Raw genomic sequence first — 13,942 nt, forward strand, 5'->3', positions numbered from 1 at the left:
TCGGATTCGCTTCCCGAATTGGTGGTAGAGGCAGGAACCCTCAACTCTTTTAAAAAGTACCTGGACCTGCACCTAAAGTGCTTTCAGCTGCAGGGCTACGGACCGGGTGCTGGAAGGTGGGATTAGAATGGTCACCTGATTGTTCTTCGAGCAGGCGCAGAAACGATGTGCCGAATGGCTTCCATCTGTGCTGTATCTTTTCTATGGCTCTATGCTTCTAAGTCAGACAGTGAGCCGTGCACAACAATGGTTTATTAACATGAATATGATAATTCTCATTGTTTAAACATTCAGTATAGCAATAAACAGAGAAACTCAACACAATGCATAACCGATGGTAAAAGCAGCTGTATGACCGTATTTCAGCGTTAGTTGGATCACTGATTATCACATTATAGTTTAGATCAGTGTCTGACACGATTGCAGATTGGTGAGATTACTTTAGGATTAACTATTTAAATAGCTGACAATTTAACAGCGTTAGTTCGCCAGCCTACTGAATAGATTCAGTGAATAAATTCACCGCTGGCGTTAGAGCAAATCGGGCGATAGCGAATCGGCAGCTCGTTTTCCACGCCACCTGATTTTGTTTTCCATTGACTGTCACTTTTCCCGATGAGATGTTAAACCAGAGGGGGCTTGACCTGTCGTGAGGTTCCACTGTGACGAGGGGGAGTGTCCGGTCGTAAGTGTCCAGTGTGCCAATAGGGGTGACCAGTGGTGAGAGTCTGGTGTGACGAGTGGATGGTGTGCTGTCATGAATGTCCGGTGTGATGAGGGGGTGCGACTGGTAGCGAGTGTCCGGTCTGATGAGGGTGTGTGACTGTTAGTGAGTGAGCGGTCTGATGAGGGTGTGTGACTGGTAGTGAGGCTGCGGTGTGATGAGGGAGGGTCTCCTGTAGTGAGATTCCAGTGTGAAGAGGGGGAGCGACCTTTACTGAGGTTCACTTATGAAGAGGGGAGGTGACCTGTTGTGAGGGTCCAGTGTGATGAGGGGGAGTGACCTGTCGTGAAGTTTGGTGTGATATGGGGAGGTGACCTGTTGTGAGGGTCCGGTGTGATGAGGGGTAGTGACCAGTAGTGAGTTTCCAGAGTGAGGAGGGGGTGACCAGATGTGAGGATACAGTGTGACGAGGGGGAGTGACCAGTAGTGAGGGTCTGGTGTTAGAAGGGGAGGGTGACCTGTAGTGAGGGTTCAGTTTGAAGAGGGGAGGTGACCGGTAGTGAGGTTCCAGAGTGAGAAGGGGGTTGACTAGATGTGAGGATACGGTGTGACCAGGGGGTGTGACCAGTAGTGAGGGTCTGGTGTGAGAAGGGGAGGTGACCTGTCGTGAGGTTCCGCTGTGACGAGGTGGTAACCTGTAGTGAGGTTCCACTGTGAAGCGGGGGAGTGACTTGTCTTGTGGTTTGGTGTGATGTGGGGAGTTCACCTGTAGTAACGTTCCACTGTGACGAGAGGCTAACCTATAGTGAGGTTCCACTGTGATGCGGGGTAGTGACCGGTAGTGAGGTTACACTGTGAAGAGGGGGGTTGACCTGTAGTGAGGTTCCACTGTGACGAGGGGGTTTGACCGGTAGTGATGTTCCAGTGTGACGAGTGGGCGATGACCGGTAGTGAGGTTCCATTGTGATGAGGGGGGGTGATCTGTAGTGAGGTTCCACTGTTACGAGGGGGTTTGACCGGTCGTGAGGTTCCACTGTGACGAGGGGGCTTGACCTGCAGTGAGGTTCAACTGTGAAGAGGGGGCTTGACCTATAGTGAGGTTCCACTGTGACGAGGCCGTTTGACCGGTAGTGAGGTTCCATTGTGATGAGGGGGAGTGACCGGTAGTGAGGTTCCATTGTGCCGAGTCGGCTTGACCGGTAGTGAGATTCCACTGTGCCGAGTGGGCTTGACCTGTAGTGAGGTTCCACTGTGACGAGGGGGTTTGACCGGTAGTGATGTTCCATTGTGATGAGGGGGTTTGACCGGTAGTGAGGTTCCACTGTGACGAGGGGGTTTGACCGGTAGTGAGATTCCACTGTGACGAGGGGGAGTGACCGGTCGTAAGTGTCCAGTGTGCCAAGAGGTGTAACCAGTGGTGAGTGTCTGGTGTGACGAGCGGATGGTGTGCTGTCGTGTGTGTCCGGTGTGAAGAGGGTGTGCGACTGGTAGCGAGTGTCCGGTCTGATGAGGGTGTCTGACTGGAATTGAGGGAGCGTTGTGATGAGGGAGTGAGCAGTAGTGAGATTCCGTTGTGATCAGGGAGGTTCACCTGTAGGGAGGTTCCAGTGTGAAGAGGGGAGGTGACCTGTTGTGAGCTTCCGTTGTGACGAAGGGGGAGGGTGACCGGTAGTGAGGTTCCTCTGCGACTAGGGGGAGCGACCTTTACTGAGGTTCCCGTGTGAAGAGGGAAGGTGACCTGTTGTGAGGGTCCAGTGTGACGAGGGGAAGTGACCTGTCGTGAAGTTTGGTGTGATGTGGGAAGGTGACCTGTTGTGAGGTTCCGGTGTGATGAGGGGGAGTGACCAGTAGTGAGTTTCCAGAGTGAGGAGGGGGTGACCAGATGTGAGGATACGGTGTGACGAGGGGGAGTGACCAGTAGTGACGGTCGGGTGTGAGAAGGGGAGGGTGACCTGCAGTGAGGGTCCAGATTGAAGAGGGGAGGGTGACCGGAAGTGAGGTTCCAGAGTGAGGAGGAGGATGACTAGATGTGAGGATACGGTGTGACGAGTGGGTGTGACCAGTAGTGAGGGACTGGTGTGAGAAGGGGGAGGGTGACCTGTAGTAAGGGTCCAGTGTGAAGAGGTGGGCGGTGACCGGTAGTGAGGTTCTGCTGTGACGAGATGGGTGACCTGTTGTGAGGTTCCGCTGTGACGCGTGGAGTGACTTGTCGTGAGGTTTGGTGTGATGTGGGGAGATGACCGCTCGTAACGTTCCACTGTGACGAGGGGGTAACCTATAGTGAGGTTCCACTGTGACGAGGCGGTTTGACCGGTAGTGAGGTTCCACTGTGACGAGGCGGTTTGACCGGTAGTGAGGTTCCACTGTGACGAGGTGGTTTGACCGGTAGTGAGGTTCCACTGTGACGAGCCGGTTTGACCGGTAGTGAGGTTCCACTGTGACGAGGCGGTTTGACCGGTAGTGAGGTTCCACTGTGACGAGGTGGTTTGACCGGTAGTGAGGTTCCACTGTGACGAGCCGGTTTGACCGGTAGTGAGGTTCCACTGTGACGAGCCGGTTTGACCAGTAATTATGTTCCACTGTGACGAGGGTGTTTGACCGGTAGTGAGGTTCTGCTGTGACTAGAGGGGGTGACCTGTATTGAGATTCCACTGTGACGAGGTGGGTTAACCTGTAGTGATCTTCCGCTGTGAGGAGGGCGAGTGGCCGGTAGTGAGGTTCTACTGTGACGAGAGGGGGTGTGGCTGGTAGTAAGTGTCCGGTGTACCAAGATGTGTGACCAGTGGTGAGGGTCTGGTTGTGACGAGTTGATGGTATGCTGTCGTGAGTGTGCGGTGTGATGAGGGGGTGCGACTGGTAGTGAGTGTCCAGTCTGATGAGGGTGTGTGACTGGTAGTGAGGGTGCGGTGTGATGAGGGAGTGAGCAGTAGTGAGATTCCGTTGTGATGAGGGAGGGTGACCTGTTGTGAGGTTCCGTTTTGACGAGGGGGGAGGGTGAACGGTAGTGAGGTTCTAGTGCGACGAGGGGGAGCGACCTGTTGTGATGTTCCATTGTGATGAGGGGGAGTGACCTGTCGTGAGGTTTGGTGTGATGTGGGGAGGCGACCTGTTGTGAAGTTCCGGTGTGATGAGGCGGAGTGACCAGCAGTGAGGTTCCAGAGTGAGGAGGGGGTGACAAGATGTGAGGACACTGTGTGACGAGGGGGAGTGACCAGTAGTGAGGGTCTGGTGTGAGAAGGGGGAGGGTGACCTGTAGTGAGGGTCCAGTGTGAAGAGGGGAGATGACCGGTAGTGAGGTTCCTCTATGACGAGAGGGTTTGACCGGTAGTGAGGTTCCACTGTGTGGAGCTGGGGGGGGGGGGGGGGGGTGGTTGGTGACCTGTTTTGAGGTTCCGCTTTGATGAGAGGGTGTGACCTGTAATGATGTACTGCTGTGACGAGCGGAGGTGAACAATAGTGAGGTTCCGCTGTGATGAGGAGGTGTGACCGGCCGTTCGGTTCCAATGTGACAAGGGGGGTGACCCGTAGTGATGTTCCACTGTGATGTGGGGGCGTGACCAGTAGTGAGTTTCCGCTGTGACGAGTGGGTTAGACTGGTATTGAAGTTGCGCTGTGATAAGGGTGGGGGTGACCTGTAGTGAGGTTCCGCTGTGACGAGGGGTGTGAACGGTAGTGATGTTCCACTGTGACGAGGGGGGGTGACTAGTAGTGAGTTTCCATTGTGATGAGAGGGCGTGTCCAGTAGTGAGGTTCCAGAGTGAGGAGGGGGTGACCAGAATTCAGGATACGGTATGACGAGGGGCAGTGACCATTAGTGAGGGTCTGGTGTGAGAAGGAGGAGGGTGACCTGTAGTGAGGGTCCAGTGTGAAGAGGGGGTTTGACCGGTAGTGAGGATCCACTGTGTCGAGGGGGGGTGACCTGATTTGAGGTTCCGCTTTGACGAGGGGGGTTGACCGGTCGTGAGGTTGCGCTGTGACAAGGGTGGGGGTGACCTATAGTTATCTTCCGCTGTGACGAGGGGGATTGACCGGTGGTAAGTGTCCGGTGTGCCAAGATGGGTGACCAGTGGTGAAGGTCTGGTGTGACGAGTGGATGGTGTGCTGTCGTGAGAGTCCGGATTGAAGAGGGGGTGCGACTGGTAGTAGAGTCCAGCCTGATGAGGGTGTGTGACTGGTAGTGAGTGTCCAGTTTGATGAGGGAGGGTCCCCTGTAGTGAGGTTCCGGTGTGAAGAGGGGAGGTGACCAGTAGTGAGGTTCCGCTGTGATGAGGAGGTGTGACCGGCCGTTCGGTTCCAATGTGACAAGGGGGGTGACCCGTAGTGATGTTCCACTGTGATGTGGGGGCGTGACCAGTAGTGAGTTTCCGCTGTGACGAGTGGGTTAGACTGGTATTGAAGTTGCGCTGTGATAAGGGTGGGGGTGACCTGTAGTGAGGTTCCGCTGTGACGAGGGGTGTGAACGGTAGTGATGTTCCACTGTGACGAGGGGAGGTGACTAGTGGTGAGGTTCCATTGTGATGAGGGGGTGTATCCAGTAGTGAGGTTCCGCTGTGAGAAGGTGGGGTTATGACCTGTTGTGAGATTCCACTGTGACGAGGCGTGTGGTGACCTTTAGTGATCTTCCGCTGTGACGAGGGGTGTGACCGGTAGTGATGTACCACTGTGACGCGGGGGGGGGGGGGGTGACTGGTAGTGAGGTTCCATTGTGATGTAGGGGCGTGACCGGTAGTGAGGTTCCGCTCTGACGAGGGGGGTTGACCGGTCGTGAGGCTCCGTTGTGATGAGGGGGAGTGACCTGTCGTGAGTTTTCACTGTGACGAGTGGGTTTGACCTGTAGTGAGGTTCCACTGTGATGAGTGGGTTAGACCGGTAGTGAAGTTGCGCTGTGATAAGGGTGGGGGTGACCTGTAGTGAGTTTCTGCTGTGATGAGAGGGCGTGACCTGCAGTGAGGTTCCGCTGTGACGAGGTGGGTGAGCGGTAGTGATGTTCCACTGTGAAGAGGGGGCGGTGACTAGTAGTGAGGTTCCATTGTGATGTGGGGGCGTGACCAGTAGTGAAGTTCCGCTGTGACGAGGGGTGTGAGCGGTAGTGATGTTCCACTGTGACGAGGGGGGGTGACTAGTAGTGAGTTTCCATTGTGATGAGAGGGCGTGTCCAGTAGTGAGGTTCCAGAGTGAGGAGGGGGTGACCAGACTTCAGGATACGGTATGACTAGGGGCAGTGACCATTAGTGAGGGTCTGGTGTGAGAAGGAGGAGGGTGACCTGTAGTGAGGGTCCAGTGTGAAGAGGGGGTTTGACCGGTAGTGAGGATCCACTGTGTCGAGGGGGGGTGACCTGATTTGAGGTTCCGCTTTGACGAGGGGAGTTGACCGGTCGTGAGGTTGCGCTGTGACAAGGGGGTGGGGGTGACCTATAGTTATCTTCCGCTGTGACGAGGGGGATTGACCGGTGGTAAGTGTCCGGTGTGCCAAGATGGGTGACCAGTGGTGAAGGTCTGGTGTGACGAGTGGATGGTGTGCTGTCGTGAGAGTCCGGATTGAAGAGGGGGTGCGACTGGTAGTGAGTGTCCAGCCTGATGAGGGTGTGTGACTGGTAGTGAGTGTCCAGTGTGATGAGGGAGGGTCCCCTGTAGTGAGGTTCCGGTGTGAAGAGGGGAGGTGACCTGTTGTGAGGTTCCGTTGTGACGGTGGGGGGGGGGGGGGGAGGGTGACGAGTAGTGAGGTTCCAATGCGACGAGGGGGAGTGACCAGGAGTGAGGTTCCAGAGAGAGGAGGGGGTGACCGGATGTGAGGATACGGTGTGACGAGGGGGAGTGACCTGTCGTGAGGTTCCGCTGTGACGAGGGGGCGTGACCTGAAGTGAGGTTCTGCTCTGACGAGGGGGTTTGACCGGTAGTGAAGCTCCAGTGTTACGAGTGCGGGGGTGACCGGTAATGAGGTTCCGCTGTGGAGAGGGGAGGTGACCGGTGGTGAGGTTCCGCTGTGACGAGGGGGAGTGATCCGGAATTGAGGTTCCGCTGTGACGAGGGGAGATGACCTGTGGTCTCTGTCAGCAATAATCGAGGCGACTGACAGAATATGTTATGGACATCAGATCGTCTGCCTCCATCTTACATACCTCACACCCTCGGACTCATGGTTTGAGTACAGATCGTTTCCTCCTTTAAGGAGTGTTTCTGGAATCCTACGCTGGCTGATGTGTCACACTCATGTTTCATCAGTTCATGTTAAGATATCAATGTTCGGATTAAGGATCTTCTCATAATGGATATTTTAGGCCATCGCGGATTGTTGGGATCGGACGCGTTGGGTTATATGGAGCGTGTGGGGATTAAACGTAATGATGGACTGAAGTGTGGGACAGGGGCCAAGTGTGGAAGTGTCAGACACTCATTCACTGTGAGCGATTAAATGGCCCGAGAGCTCTGAACCTCCTGTCCACGAGAACAGAGCCAACAGGATACCATTCGCCAGCAACAATTCACTCCGGTCCAGTACTGTACGGCCCGCGTGTGTCTCAGTATCATCTCCTGTACATGTATATTACAGTGGGTAAATGGGAACGATTCACTCCTGTCTGGTACTGTACGGCCCGAGTGTGTCTCGGTATCAGCTCCTGTACATGTGCAGTACACAATGGGTAAAAGGGAATGAGTCACTCCTGTCTGGTACTGTACGGCCCGTGTGTGTCTCAGTGTCAGCTCCTGTACATGTACAATAATCAGCCGGTAAAAGGGAACGATTCACTCCTGTCTGGTACTGTACGGCCCGAGTGTGTCTCGGTATCAGCTCCTGTACATGTGCAGTACACAATCAGAATATTTCAGAATAATTTTCAATCAAGTATAGAGATAGAGGGAGTGAGAATGAAAGTGAAAGAGAGAGTGAGCTAGGGATTTAAATCGGAACGGATAAGGAGAGAGAATGAAAGAGTGAGCGGGGGAGAGACAGGAACACAGAGCAAAAGAGAGAAAGAGAGAAAGGGAGACACACAGATGGAGGTGACTGGGTTAAATACCAGAAGTGGTATATTTCCTGTACCATTTAATGTTCGCTCAGCACCAATCTTGGTCCAAGCGGGTACAGGACAGTGAGAGTGAGTGGGGTTTGGAATCCCCATAATTTGTGTTATTATAATGAGGGAGAGACAGAGGGGCAGACAGGCAGAGAGAAAGAAATGGAGAGGCAGAGAGATGTAGATGGACTGAAAGGGAGAGAAGGAGAGAAGCAGGAGAGACAGAGAGAGAAACAGGGGGAGTGAGAAGACACACAGATGGAGGTGACCGAGCTAAACGCAGAGGGAGAGACGCAGGCTCAGGATATCTCCAGTGTGTAGTCAACCTGCCCAGTTCCCAGCCTCGAGAAAAACGCGCCTCCATCACACCCTTCCAGAATGTCTGTTTTGAAAATATAAATCCTGGAACGGTGAGTATAAAAAGCGTCCAACGGAATCAATATGTTAATCTCTCAGTTTATAGGGAACGTTCAGCACTTTCTGGGGAGGGAGGGAAGGGATATCCCCAGACTGGGAATACACACAGTGGTGTTTGGAGCAGGAGAGGGAGGCGGGGGGAGGGAGGGGAGAGCCCCAGACTGGGAATACACACAGTGGTGTTTGGAGCAGGAGAGGGTGGGGGAGGGAGGGGAGAGCCCCAGACTGGGGATACACACAGCGGGGATTGTAGCAGGAGAGGGAGGGGGAGGAAGGGGATAGCCCCAGACTGGGAATATACACAGGGGGATTTGGAGCTATGGAGAGGGGGAAAGGGACTGGATATCCCTAGACTGGAATACACACTGGAGTGTTTGGTGCAGGAGAGTTAGGGTGGAGGGAAGGTATATAGCCAGACTTGGAATACACACAGGTGGATTTGGAGCAGGCGAGGGAGGGGGGAGTTAAGGGATATACCCAGACTTGGAATACACACAGTGGGGTTAGAGCAGGCGAGGAAGGGAGGGACGTGGAGCGAGGGGATATCCCAAGTCTGGGAATACAAACAGGGGATTGGAGCAGGGGAGAGAGGGAGGGAGGGGATATCCCCAGACTGGGAATACGCACAGGGGGTTTGGAGCACGGGAGGGAGGGAGGGTTGGACGGGGTGACCCCAGACTGGGAATACACACAGGAGGGTTTGGAGCAGGCGAGGGGGGATGGGATGGGGAAGCAGTCTGACCCCTGTCACACTTGCTCCTTCCAGCCCTGTCTGTGGGGTTTGGTGTGAGCTGTGGGTAGAATTGATCAGTGTCACTGGGGCCTGTCCTTTGCCCAGCCCTGTGTGGGGCCTGTGAGTGGGATCAGTATTCGACATTTTCAATCTGCAGTAATATTCCAAACAAGATCTTCGAGTTAAAGCTTTCAAATCAGCTAAACAGCTCCCCGGAATGTCGCACATCCCAACAAAAAGCCCCCTGGTGTTCCTGGGCAAACTGGGCAGTCCTGGGCAGGATTAGCCAAGGTTAACATGACAATCGGCAGAAAGCCAGGGGTGGAGAGAGAGACAGATCCCAACAGGTCAAAGGATCAGGACAGGAACTCTAGCCTCCGGATAACAAACTGCTCACCTGAGGGTAACTGCGGGGTCCCAGTCCCAGTCCAAACTCTTCCTTCTTCTGGAGGGAAAACATCTCAGTCTTGATCAGCCTAAGTGTCCTCAATATCTCTCCAGTCTCTCACTGTTCAGAGTCAATGGCTTATAACTGGGATTTGTTTGTAAATGGTGTTGCTGACAGATTGTCTGTGTAACTGAGAGAGTGAGGGAGCCCTGGGCTCTTGCTGTGTTTTTTTAATGTTCTTACTCTGTTTCAATCAATTTATTTTCTTGCTCTTGAGAAATTGTTTTGAAAAACAGCGACAAGAAAATTCAGAGATAAATTTTTCGCAAAGAGGAATCTTTGGACAAGGGCCTCCCCCAGAGAGGGCGGGCCGGGGCCTCCCCCAGAGCGGGCGGGCCGGGGCCTCCCAGGAGTCTGCACCCACGAGTTATGTCTGTTTGTTACCTGGGGGTTTAATTGCCTCTCTGGGCCCTCGTTTTCGTGCTTCGTTATAAAATGTTGAAATTTCTTTGGGGCCCTTGTGTTTTAAACAGGTTAATGCCTGGGATTAAAGTAGCCCGGCCTGCAATGTTACACAAACAGGGCCTGAGAGATAATTACAGTTGGAAACGTGAACCGATGTCTGGTCTTCAGGACTTATTCTAACTTTAGAGCAATGCTGGTGCTTCGGGGAGATGCCTTGAGGGAAGAGAGCGGCCATGTGAGCGGTTTCGTTAAGAGTTAATAAGGAGAAACTGTTTCCACTCGCAGGAGGGCCGGGGACCAGAGGACACAGGTTTAAAATAATTGGCAAATAAGCCACGGGATTGAAGAGGACCATTTTTTTCCTCATCGAGTTCAGATCTGGAATGCGCAGCCTGAAAGGGCGGAGGAAGCAGATTCAATAATAACTTTGAAAAAAGAATCGGAGAAATATTTAATAATGTAGAAACTATGCAGTTCTATGGGGAAAAAGGTGGGGGGGGGTGGAGTTGGACGAATTGGATCGCTCTTTTAAAGAGCTGACACAGGCACGTTGGGCCGAATGGCCGCATTCTATGCTGCGTCATTCTGTGATTTTGTGTCATGTTCATGTTGGCCATTTTGTTGAGTCCCAGCTGAGCTCCTTCGCTGAGTCTCACAGTTTGTGCAAATTGCATACCCAGCCTCTCGAGCAGCACCCACACGGTTCAATACACTTATCGGTTTTATCTGCGATGCTGTTTGGAGCAGGTGTGATGTCGACTTTAGGGGCCTTCATTCAATATTTTAAAACAATAAAACCAGTTTATTGAAAATAATGACTAAATCATGCCCGAGCTGAAGTAATCGGTGGAGTCTTATTGACAGAACACAAGGATAACAAGTTGCATTTATATAGCGCCTTTATAGTAAAATGTCCCAAAGCGCTTCACAGCAGCGATTATTAAACAACATTTGACACTGAGCCACTTGAGGTGATAATAGGACAGGTGACCAAAAACTTGGTCAAAGAGATCGGTTTTAAGGAGCATCTTAAAGGAGCAGAGAGAGCCGGAGAGACAGAGAAGTTTAGGGAGAGAGTTCCAGAGCTTCGGGCTTAGGCAGCTAAAGGCATGGCGGTCAATAGTGGAGCGTTTAAAATTGGAGAGGGACAAGAGGCCAGAATTGGAGGAACGCAAAGATCCCGGAGGGATGTATGGACACTTGTTACAGAGTCCGAATCCTTACCTGGAGAGACACACACTATACACTTGGACACTTGTTATAAAGTCCGATTCCTCACTGGAAGACACACACAAAGCGGCGAGGCGGCAGAGACGGCGGACCTGCGAGGAAACAGAGGCGGCAAGCGGCGGTCCTCAAGGTGACCCCCGAGGCGGCTGAAAAATCCAGGTTCCGGGAGAGGGAAGCAAAAAGTATTCGTAGTGTGACGTCACCAAAAAGCAGGCAACTGATTGGTTGGTGAGTATTTTCTTTCTCAATTTTTCTAAACTTAGATTTTATGGTTGCTACGGTCTCTTTGTGTAGCGGGGACGACTGTTAATCAGGGGCCCTTGAATATATCACTTAATTCAAGTGTGATTGATGGGATCCATTTAATTTTAATTGAATTTAAATCAATTAAATGGTAAGTCATGGCAGGACAGCTCGGCCCCGTGGCATGCTCTTCCTGTTCTATGTGGGAAATCAGGGACAATTTCTGTGTCCCTGATGACCATGTGTGCGGGAAGTGTATCCAGCTGCAGCTACTGACAGACCGCATTGTGGCACTGGAGCTGCGGGTGGATACATACTGGTGCATTCGCGATGCTCAGAACCACATGGTTAGCACGTTCAGCGAGTTGGTCACACCGCAGGTAAAAGGTGTACAGGCAGGAAGTGAATAGGTGACCAACAGGCAGAGTAAGAGGTGCAGGCAGGTTGTGCAGGGGTCCCCTGTGGCCATCCCCCTCACAAACAGATAGATCACTTCGGATACTGTTGGGGGGGGATGACTTATCAGGGGAAGGCAGCAGCAGCCAACTTCCTGGCACCATGGGTGGCTCTGCTGCACAGGCTGGAAGGAAAAAGAGTGGAAGCGCTTTAGTGATAGGGGACTCAATTTTAAGGGGAATAGATCGCCATTTCTGCGGCCGCAACCGAGACTCCAGGATGGTGTGTTGCCACCCTGGTGCAAGGGTCAAGGACGTCTCGGAGCGGCTACAGAACATTTTGGAGGGGAGGGGACGAACAGCCAGCTGTCGTGGTGCACATGGCACCAACGATATAGGTAAAAATGGGGATGAGGTCCTGAAAGCAGAATATAGGGACTTCGGAGGGAAATTAAAAAATAGGACCTCAAAGGCAGTAATCTCAGGATTGCTACCAGTGCCACGTGCAAGTCAGTGCACAAATAGCAGGATATTTCAAATGAATACGTGACTAGAGGGGTGGTGCAAGGAGGAGGGATTCAAATACCTGGGGCATTGGAACCGGTTCTGGGGGAGGTGGGACCAGTACAAACCGGACGGTCTGCACCTGGGCAGGGATGGTACCGCTGTCCTAGGGGGAGTGTTTGCTGGTGCTGTTGGGGAGGGTTTAAACTAAAGTGGCAGGGGGTTGGGAACCTGAGCAGGGTGACAGAGGAAAGCGTGTTAGGAAGGGACAGAAGGTATGGAGTAAAAGGTAAAGTGTTAAAAAAGGAAAAAGCAGGAACTAAGTGTCACAAAACTTATTTGAAAGTTCTTTATCTGAATGCACGTAGCATTCGTAACAAAAATGGACGAGATAGCGGCACAAATAACGACGTATGGGTATGATCTTGTGGCCATTAAAGAAACATGGCTGCAGGGTGAAAACGACTGGGAATTAAATGTGCCAGGGTATTTAACAATCAGGAAGGACAGGCAGGAAGGAAGGGGAGGTGGGGTGGCTATGTTAATAAAGGAAGGACTCACTGTAATACAGAGAAATGATATTGGGACAAAGGATCAGGATAATGATACAGTTTGGGAAAAGATAAGGAATAATAAGGGGAAAAAACACTAGTGGGCCTAGTATATAGGCCTCCTAATACTTGCAACTCTGCTGGAAGAAGTATTAATCAGGAAATAGTCGGGGCATGTAATTAGGGAACAGCGATAATTATGGGGGATTTAAACGATCATATTAACTGGACAAATCAAGTTGGGCAGGGGAGCCTTGAGGAAGAGTTTATTGAGTGTATTAGAGATGGATTTCTTGAGCAGTGTGTCACTGATCCTACAAGGGGGCAAGCAACCTTGGACCTGGTCCTGTGTAATGAGCCAGGATTAATTAATAATGTCCTAGTTAAGGATCCCCTTGGAATGAGTGAACATAACATGGTTAAATTCCATATCCAATTGGAGGGTGAGAAGGTTGGTTCTCAAACAAGCGTACTGAGCTTGAATAAAGGAGACTATGATGGTATGAGAGCGGAATTGATTAAAGTGGACTGGGAAAATAGATTAAAGTGTAAGCAGTGGTGTTCATTTAAGGTGTTATTTTACAACTTTCAAAAAATATATATTCCACTGAGGAAAAAAGGGTGTAAATGAAATGACAGCCATCCGTGGCTAAGTAAAGAAATTAAGGACAGTATCCGACTAAAATCAAGGATATATAAGGTAGCCAAACTTACTGGGAGGATAGAAGATTGGGAAGTCTTCAAAAGACAGCAAAAAGTAACTAAAGGATTGATTAAGAAAGGGAAGATAGATTATCAAAATAAATTAGCAAAAAATATAAAAACAGATAGCAAGAGTTTCTTCAGTTATATAAAAAGAAAAAGGGTGGCTAAGGCAAACGCAAGTCTCTTGGAGGATGAGATCGGGAAATTAATGGTGGGAAACATGGAGATGGCAAAAATGCTGAACAAATATTTTGTTTCAGTCTTTACGGTAGAGGACACTAAGAAAATCCCAACACTGGACAAAAAGGGGGCTCCAGTGGGGGAGGAGCGAAATACGTTTAAGATCACTGAGGAATTGGTCCTCAGTAAAATAGTGGGACTTAAGGCGGATAAATCCCCTGAACCTGATGGCCTACATCCTACGGTCTTGAGGGAAGTGGCAGTATGGATTGTGGATGCTTTGGTAATAATTTTCCAAAATTCTCTGGACTCAGCAAAGGTCCCGGCAGATTGGAAAACTGATAATGTAACACCCTTATTTTAAAAGGGTAGTAGGCAGAAGGCTGGAAATTACAGACCAGTTAGCCTAACATCTGTTTTGGAGATTATTATTAAGGAGACAGTAACGGAG

Source organism: Heptranchias perlo, unplaced genomic scaffold (genome assembly GCF_035084215.1).
Source record: "Heptranchias perlo isolate sHepPer1 unplaced genomic scaffold, sHepPer1.hap1 HAP1_SCAFFOLD_66, whole genome shotgun sequence".
NCBI lineage: Eukaryota > Metazoa > Chordata > Chondrichthyes > Hexanchiformes > Hexanchidae > Heptranchias > Heptranchias perlo.